The sequence below is a fragment of the Rattus norvegicus genome, chromosome 13 (assembly GCF_021556685.1).
Source record: "Rattus norvegicus strain SHRSP/BbbUtx chromosome 13, alternate assembly SHRSP_T2T, whole genome shotgun sequence".
Taxonomy (NCBI): domain Eukaryota; kingdom Metazoa; phylum Chordata; class Mammalia; order Rodentia; family Muridae; genus Rattus; species Rattus norvegicus.
The window spans coordinates 76,277,605-76,286,930 of NC_141546.1; the positions used below are offsets into that span (position 1 = coordinate 76,277,605).

Consider the following 9,326-nt stretch of genomic DNA (forward strand, 5'->3'; position numbering starts at 1 on the left):
AAAAGGAAATATTTCTTAGTGGCCTCTGAGTTTTACTTATATCCCTATAACAAGTACCTTTTGCAGTAATAGAGGAGGCAGGCTATACCTGACAGTCAGCTCCTGTCCTCTGCTTAGCTCTTTCTCCCAACAGAGAGGGTGCAGCTCAGATTCTTTTGTTTTTGTAGAAGGTGATGCAATGTTAGAAATGGTCTCACTAGTAACCACTGGGCCACTCTACAGCTTAGATTGTAGTCTATTTGGCTTGATAAATGTTTTTTATTACTGATATTGTAGCATGAAGCCTCCATGTGTACTAAAACAAATCAATTAACTTCTACCCCCTTTTCCTTTTTCTCACCAGTAAGTAAAGGGATGAAATGTTATTGGAAAATGACAAAAATAATATATTCTGGGCTAACTTTATAAAATTCAAACCTAACTGTTTAGCCTTATTGAGCAGTCATTTCCAGTCACTATGGGGCAGGAGGACCCTAATTCACAGTGAGCAGAAACAGGGAAATAGATTGATATGGAATATCAAGGCAGTTAGACTACACAAAGGCCTGAGGACTCAGCACGAGCAGTAGTCTGGAGAAAACTTGTGACATAGATGACCAGCATCATCCTGAGATGCTGTTCAGAGCTCATGAGCCCTCCCTGCCATGAAATACCCAAAGACCACACTACCCTGCATATGATGGGATCATCCATTTTTGTGGGTTAGAACAAAACTATCCAATACAAATATTACAACGTGATTTGAGACTTTTAGCAGTCACATGAAAATGTGAAATTAATTTAGTAATGTTGTGTTTACCTTAATAGACTCCAATTCTTAACATTTTGATATGTGGAGCCAGTCACATGCTGATGAGACATCTCTCTGGAAAAAAAAAAAACAATTCACATTTGTGCCTTTGCTGATTTCCTTGATATAAACATACTCACCATAGTCTACTTTAAGCCAAGATAATGATAGGATGATAATAAATAACAAGTGTTGAATTCTTATAAGTGGAAGACTAAATTTGTATTTATGTCTGTATTCTTCTCTTTCTCTCTTCTCCCTTTGTTCCTTCCTTCCTTCTTCCCTTATTTCCTTCCTTCTTTTTATAGTATGTGACAAAAGTCAATGGCCAATGAGAAACCGTGAAACTGATTTGCACACAGAACCCCTGACTTATGCCAAGTGCCAAGATAAAGGGCTGATAAAGGGCTGGTGCTGAGAGTGCAGAGGCCAGAACATAGATGCGCTGACTAGACAAGAATGAAACTATGGCCTGTGATATAATCTAATTATGTTCAAATATTGAGCTTGGCCATACTAGGGAGTGGATACTAGGGGTACACAATTGAGATTGGTACTAGGGGTACACAAGGGTATATGAGGACGGATGGGGCTTAAGTCTTTCCTAGTCCCTGACACACAACAGACAGGTCTGTGCTGAAAGAAAGGCCTCAAGTGTCTCCCCAAGACTGGGCCTACAGAAGAAGAAAGGGAATGTGGTAGAACATGCACAAGAACGTGTGGGGATCTGGAGCATGGGTTTTGCAGGGCATCCTTTAGTACTTCTAGGTCAGTGGAGTGAAATCTTTCCCAAGTTTTACCAGGACAAGTTGGAAACTTGAGTCAATATAGGAAGGTTAAGAAAGCACAAAGGATTGTAGTGAAAGACCTGTACCAATTCCCTCAGCTGATTTGCATAAAGCAGTGGGGTAGTGTGTGTGTGTGTGTGTGTGTGTGTGTGTGTGTGTGTGTGTGTGTGTGTGACTTTTGCAGAGAAATTATATTCCAAAGACTTCTAGGACCAGCTTAAGGAGAAACAGAAACGTTGAGTGGGAGATAAGCAGTATTACTTTCAAAGAGAAGGACAAGTGTAGATCATTATTCTTTGTTTCCTTTTATCCTGTTCAGTCTCTGAGCCAACGTGTCACTTCATGCTGTTCTTGGTGACCTAGGTCAACATCTTTTTTTTTTTAATTTTTAAATTTTTTTTATTAACTTGAGTATTTCTTATATACATTTCGAGTGTTATTCCCTTTCCCGGTTTCCGGGCAAACATCCCCCTCCCCCCTCCCCTTCCTTATGGGTGTTCCCCTCCCAACCCTCCCCCCATTGCCGCCCTCCCCCCCATAGTCTAGTTCACTGGGGGTTCAGTCTTAGCAGGACCCAGGGCTTCCCCTTCCACTGGTGCTCTTACTAGGATATTCATTGCTACCTATGGGGTCAGAGTCCAGGGTCAGTCCATGTATAGTCTTTAGGTAGTGGCTTAGTCCCTGGAAGCTCTGGTTGCTTGACATTGTTGTCTAGGTCAACATCTTAAAACTAGTAATTAACATTCTTCCTACTGTTTCCTTTTACCTCTAGGTCTCAATTAGCAGATCTTTGGAAGTAGGAAAGTGCAAGAAAAACAAAAACAAAAACAAATCCTAAAGCCATAAAAACAAAATAACAACAACAACAAAAAAAATTCAAAGGGAAAGATTCCCCCAACTTTTGAGTTTAAAAGCCTTGGACAGGGGAAGGGGCACAGAAAATGTTTGATGAGGGGCAGAGAAGATAGCTTAGTGGGTAAAGTTCTTACTATATAAGTTTGAGGACCTGATTTCAGATCTCTAGAGCCTACATAAGGGCAGATGGGGTAGTGCAGGTGTCTGTAATCCCAGCACTTTTATGAGGTGAAGGACAGAGACAGAATCCCTAGAGGCAGGCTCACAGGCCTGGTAGACACAGTGCCTTACCAGTAGCTGTGTCTCAAGCAAGTAGAAGGTGAGAACCAACACCCATGGCGTCCTCTGACCTCTTGTGCCTTGGGACACATCAACCTGCAATCATTCCCACAAATACACATATGCACACAAGCATGCATGTAGGCACATGCATCTCTCTCACACACAGTGATTAAAAAGAGAAAAGAAAAGAAATGTTGAATGAGTAAGAGAAAGGTTTTCTGACCACCCAGATAAAGATAAGATGCCTAGATAAAGGTAGATTCCTGAGGAAGTGGGAGCCATGTCCCGAACAATGAGGGTGGAGGTGGGGTTTTGTCAAACCCACAAACTATGTTGTAAGATGTACGATTTTGTTCTGGGAGTTTCTAGCAGCCTGTTAGGGATTTGCCTCATTTTTCACACATTTCTCTGTCCCCCGCCCCCCCCCCCATCACTGTCTGTCTGTCTGCTTTAGGTTAATGCTTCTCAAATTTCATATAGGTATACTTCTTTTGAAGCACAGACTCTGGGATCCTGCATTTTCCCACAAGTCCAGGGTGAGAATGAACTTACTGAACTTGTTATACACTCCAAGAACAAGCAAGGCACAGTCATTGGTGCATGTAAATTCTACAGCATCTCAGAAGAAAATCCCAGTCTCCATTTTGAAAGTGGGGGAAGTAAAAGTGATCAGGGTTTGTTGTCTGATACAATGATTTGCACAGGAGGTAACAACAGTGATTGATGGCTGGACCCAAAGAAAACCTCTTAAGATGTAGTGTGGGTAGTTAACATTGAAAGGGTCTTCAAGGTTAAAGACCTAAGCCCACACAACACTGCTGTAATTGTGGGATCTATTCAGACACGTTGCTTGGTTTATTACATAGGTTATTTCATTCTATCCTCAAAACAAGAGCAATATTTAAGAAAAGATTTTTTTGACAAAGAAATTGATGCCAACAGGATAAAGCTCTTGCTATCATAGGGTGGGCATATCTGAAGGTGTAGTCAAGACACTATGATGTTTTGGCACAGTTTTTTATAATCCAGATGTCAGTAGTGTCTTTGTGACGCTGTAAAGATATCACAAAATGTGTGTGTGGTTGCTCGGGTTAGGGTGGAAGCATGCTAATCATGGTCATGGTCTATCCCTGATGCCTTTTGCAGGATTTCTATACAATATTCTTGTGCTGGAGAGAAACAGGCACACTTTCTGGTAGTTTCTTAAAAAGCAACAAAACCCCGTGAGACTCAAGTCCTGTCCTTTTTATCTGATAGCTTCTTCAAATCTCATCTTGAACAACCACCACACTGGAGACAAGTGCTTCCATAAAGCATACTTAGCTATCAGGTGGTTTGGTACGACTAAGCCAACAAGCCTTAATTACCTAGTTTTAATTCCGGTACTATTGTGGTTATGTTCCTCAGGGAGTCCTGTTTTTTGTGTTGACTGTATACTTTCTAATAATCACTCAGTGTTCCTGAGAGGACTGAATGAAATAAACCTTCTGTGCTTGGCATATAGAAGAGGCAGCATAGATGTAAGGAGTGTTTTTATGTACTAAACATTTCAGGGAAAGTAAATGACTAAAGTAACAGGAAGATGTTTGTGGGGCTGGAAAGCTGTTCGGATTTTATTGTGGGCGGTGAGCAAGAGTCATATAAACCTTGGTGGATAGGTAGAGGTTTTCAGGGTGAGTGTATTTCATTGGTTGGGGCAGGGGTGCTGGAATGCTTCATTTGCATAAAGTGGAATTCCAGGTGCTTGCTTGACATGTCGTTATAGGGGGGCAGTATGTTTATCATGTAGCCTGGTGGTAATCTGGCCACCAAGCTACATGAATACCTCAAGGGTGGTGGAGTTAGAGGTTGTGTTGGGACATGCTGACACAGAACAAGGAGGAAACAGTCCTGCTCAGCCAGTCTATGGACCAGATTTCCAGGGTTAGTTAGACACATCTCACCCTTACTCTTGCTCTGGAATAGCTCTTCCAGTCACATGACTGTTTGGTACCTCTGAGTTTTATAATGTATCATCATACCCTTAAATAGCTGCTGGAAAAAGAAGCATCAAGTAATGTGAAGAATGAGAAGGAAAATTGGCCCCTGAAGAAGAGGGGCTAGCGGTTCTGATACCCAAATGGAACATCATTCAGTGAGTTCACATTTGCATTTGGACTGGTGCTCTACAACTGGTTTCAATGAGCAATACACATCGCAAGTGTATTAGCCTCAAATCTAAGCTCTAAGTCCAGCAGCCAGGAGACTTCTGCATTTAACACTTTCAGTACTGTTTTCTCTGCAATCATAAGCACTGTACTTCAGATCTCCAAGCAACAAACTCAGATTAACTCAGCAAATCTTTATAGAGAGCTTATTCTGGCCTTGTGGGGATTCAGTAAAGTGTTGCTACCTCAGGAGTAAACAACATCATGGGGAAGACCGAAATAATTTCAGGAAGTTGTAAGAGAAACTAGAGGGCAATCAAAGTTCTCTCTCTGCACAGGTGAAAATATTTGCATTCGCTTTGGGGCCCCAGAGGAAAGTTCTTATCACAGAGGGGGTAAAGCTGGAGGAGACCTCCATTTACTTCTGGGGAGACTCTCTGAGCTGGCTCTGAAGAAATCTTTCAGAAATATTGTTTGCCATGTGTACTGGTTCAGAATTGTAAGAAGGAATGGGGGTTTTGAATCTTTCCAAAGTTCTTCTAATGACTCTGATGATCAATAGCTTTGTGAACCATTCAGGCTACCAATGCTCTACTCAAACCTAGAGTTCCCTCCACGATATTCTTCCAAAGGTTTTGTTTACAAGATTTATTATCTTTCCAATTGTGTGTGTGTGTGTGTGTGTGTGTGTGTGTGTGTGTGTGTGTGTATGCTCTTGAATGTACCCTTGCAGACCAGAAGAGGGTGCTGGATTCCCTGGCGCTGGAGTTATGACACTGTGAGCCACCTGGTGTGCTGGGAGCTAAACTTGAGTCCTCTAGAAAAATAGGAAGTGCTCTTAACTGCTGAGCTCTCTCTCTAGTCCCTTCTTCTAAGGTTTTTGTTTAGCTTATTCTTCAAGGTCCTTACCTTACTAGGCATGTGTGAAGGGTTTTGGTGGGGTGCGTGCGTGCGTGCATGTGTGTGTGTGTGTGTGTGTGCATGTGTGCATGCATATGTGGGGTGTGTGTGCATGTGTGCATGCATATGTGTGTGTGTGTGTGTGTGTGTGTGTGTGTGTGTGTGTGTGTGTTTGAATGTGTTTGAACTCAGGTCATCAGGCTTGGCACCAAGTCCCTTTCTTTGCTGAGTCATGTCCCAGCCAAAGACTTTCGACTCTTCATAGGATTATGATCTTACAGACCATAAGAAGCACATGGTTTGGGACTCAGGGAGAACGAGAGCAGAAGGAGGGGCTGAATGTTTAATTTAGGAGTTCACTGAGAAGGACTATGGGTTTGTGTCAAAAGTAATAGGAGAGTACACAAACACGAACCCAGGAGCCACACTTTGGGGACAGACATCTCTGTAGACTTTACCTGATCAAGGGTAAAGAAAAGTCAGTGCTAATTCTGAGTCTTTAGAGCTTCCTGGGCAGCCAAAACAGTGCCCCCCAGATCCACAGCAGGCTGAAGACAGAGAGGGCAAGCAGAGAATCGGAAGAGTCCAGCTTAATTTTGTCACTTCCCACTGACCTTTGACTCACTCAAACACTTCCTTATAACTCCCTGTGAATGTTCAAAATATCCAGTGCATGACGAGCATGTAAGCCTCTCTGCACTCACTAGTCTCCTTCATTTGGTTTATAATCTTACCATCTCTCACTTAAAGAATTGTAAGCCCAGGGGCAGCCCTACATCACACTGCTGTCTTTGTTCAAATGGGAACAAGGTACTCTCTCCAGGTTTATGAATTAGAAAAACCAGCATTGACCTGCATGGATGTAGCCCTTCAGTGTTGGGGAAATAGGATAAACCATTGTAGGAAGACAGTGAAGGGCTTGGAGCGCTGAACAGAGGTCATATTGTAGAGCATGCTTACATTTTTAGTTGGCACAGAACACTCCAAAAATTTCTCTCAGGTGATCACCTTAACCCCTCCCTGCCACTTCTATTGGTCTTACCTAGCGTCCTTAAAACCAAAACAACTAAAATGTAATCACATCACCTTTTTCTTCAAACCTGTCAGGGTTTCCCTAGCTCCTTCGAAGAACATTCCGAAGTCCTTGACTTGTAACAAAATTTATTTCAGGATAGCTTCCCAGGAACTTACTATCTACCATCCTATCTTTCCAGCTACAATTCCCAGAATGCCCAAGGCACAAGCCAGATTTATCTAGCGTGTACTGCCTGCTTCTGCCCACTGCCTGTCCCTACTTCCTTAGAAAACCAGACTTAACCAACTCATCTTATGGAAGCATACCCCTTTAAAAAATCCAGCGCAGAGTGCACCCTCCCTCTGCATCCTTCCTTCTCGTGTTGATATCACCTTCTAAGCTCTCCTCTCTTTCCAACTGTGAGTCGTCCTGAGGATGTGCTTTTTTTATTCTTGTGTTTTCCCCCAGCCCAAGGATTCAGGCACCTGGTCCAGGCTTACCGATGATGATGACATACGTAGATATTTCAAATGAACAAACAAACAAATAAAAAACCCCAAATACCAAAACCCCCAAAACAACAACAAAATCCCCCAAACCAAAAAAGCCCCCAAAAGTTTTGCTACTCTCTGAACATGAGATATTCTGTCAGCTTGTGAAGTATATTTATGTTCTATTCTTCTCTATAGCTTTGGCTATTCTTGAGGGGGCTTAATGTCTATGAGAAGTATCCCATCTTGGTTTATTTCACTTTCTGGGTTACCATGCAGAGCAAGTCTATTCTGGCAGACATATTTATTTTTGTAAGGTATTTTACAACACGCTGCCCACAGAGTTAGTAGTTCACTCGAGTTCTTTACAAACATCTTGACTATGCTTTACTAAAAAGCACTTTCATGATGGAGGCCCCTGTCCATCTGCCCAGGACCGAAATCATGTCAGACAGTGGTTTTTGTCAGTGGTGTTCAAATGCTAGGGCAGCCAGATGAGGAGCTTTGAGACGCTCACCCAGTCTACCAAAAAATGGCACCTAGAATCTCCAATTTACTTTCTAATTCTTCCTCCCTCTCCTCCCTTCTCAGCTGTGTGTGTATGTGTGTGTGTGTGTGTGTGTGTGTGTGTGTTCCCTTCTACAAGGGCTATGAAGGAATGCAGTCCAAAAAAAAAAAAAAAGAAAAGAAAAGAAAAGAAAAGAAAAGAAATGTGAGACATCACTTAACCTTCAGTAAAAGTCACAGGAGGAAAAGCACTGCAGGAGAAGGTCAAGAGGGAGAAGCTCAGCAGAACTCGGGACCAGCATGGCTGCCTCTGCTTCCTTGGCACAGGATAACAAACGCTCTCTGGTTCTTACTGTATATGAGGGGAAAGAGTGTTTCTCAAGATGGGTATGAACTCCCAGGTGTTCGCTGTGTTTTATCCTTTTGGCTCGTAGGGGAAGTGGTTCACTCAGTAAAGCCCTTGCCATGCAAACATGAGGTTCTGTTTGAGCCACAGCGTCTGTCCCTGTAAAAGCTCGTTTCAGTGAAGCACGGTTACAGTCCCAGCACTGTAGAAGCTGAAGCAGGAGCATTCTGGGGGCTCCTGCTGGCTTAGTAAAATTGCAAGTTCCTGCTTCAGTGAGAGGCCATTCCTCCAAACTAAGTTGGAGAGTAACTGAAGAAGGTATCTGATAAGAACCCCCAGCCACCACATGCACACCAATGCAGATACCCGCACCCACCACACACATCTAGCTAGCCAGACTGAGTGTGCTTTCTTCTTCTTCTTCTTCCTCCTCCTCTTCTTCTTCTTCTTCTTCTTCTTCTTCTTCTTCTTCTTCTTCTTCTTCTTCTTCTTCTTCTTCTTCTTCTTCTTCTTCTTCTTCTTCTTCTTCTTCTATCTTGTCTCCAGTTTCTATTAGAGTTTTGGACTTTTCCCCTATCATCTGTTTCAGTCTTTTAAAAATTATTATTAATCATTTTATTCGTTTACATTTCAAATGATATCCCTCTTCCCTACTATTCCCCCTTCTCTCCCCTCTCCCCTTTACCTCTATGAGGGAGCTCCTCCACCCACCACCCACTCCTGCCTCACCACTCTACCATCAAGCCTTCACAGGACCAAGGGCCTCCCCTCCCACTGATGTCAGATAAGGCCATCCTCTGCTACATATGTGGCTGGAGCCATGGGTTCTGTCCATGTGGACTCTTTGGTTTGTGGTTTAGTCCCTGAGAGCTCTGGGGGATCCAGTTAGTAGAAGTGACTGGTCACAGCTGTTACGTATTATGCAACTGGGGAGTTACAAACTGATTTTCCTTCCACCTTTTGTCTTCATATCCTGCTTCCCTAAGGAAATGATCGCTGCAGAGTAGCTTACGTGAAAGGAGTCCTACCGTTAGTCTCAGATGCATGCCTTAGCTCTCAATACATTCTCTGAATGCAAAGCTTCGTCACTGTCATGTAAGCCACCAACTGATTTAAATAGTTGATTACTGTGGCAAAGTACCTTGCTTTTCCTGAAACTCGTGTTTCCTTTAATATGCTTCACATCCGTGATATTTTTCATTGTG

General features: G+C 42.8%; 1 protein-coding gene across 2 annotated transcripts in view; it reads right to left on the reverse strand.

The window, feature by feature from the left end:
• LOC103692000 (uncharacterized) overlaps positions 1-9,326 on the reverse strand; it is a 443,265-nt gene that overhangs the window by 69,249 nt on the left and 364,690 nt on the right. For both annotated transcript variants that reach the window (XR_015636080.1, XR_015636077.1), the window contains one exon: positions 800-865. The gene's annotated coding sequence lies outside the window, so the exon portion shown is untranslated. The remainder of the gene's footprint in view (positions 1-799; positions 866-9,326) is intronic.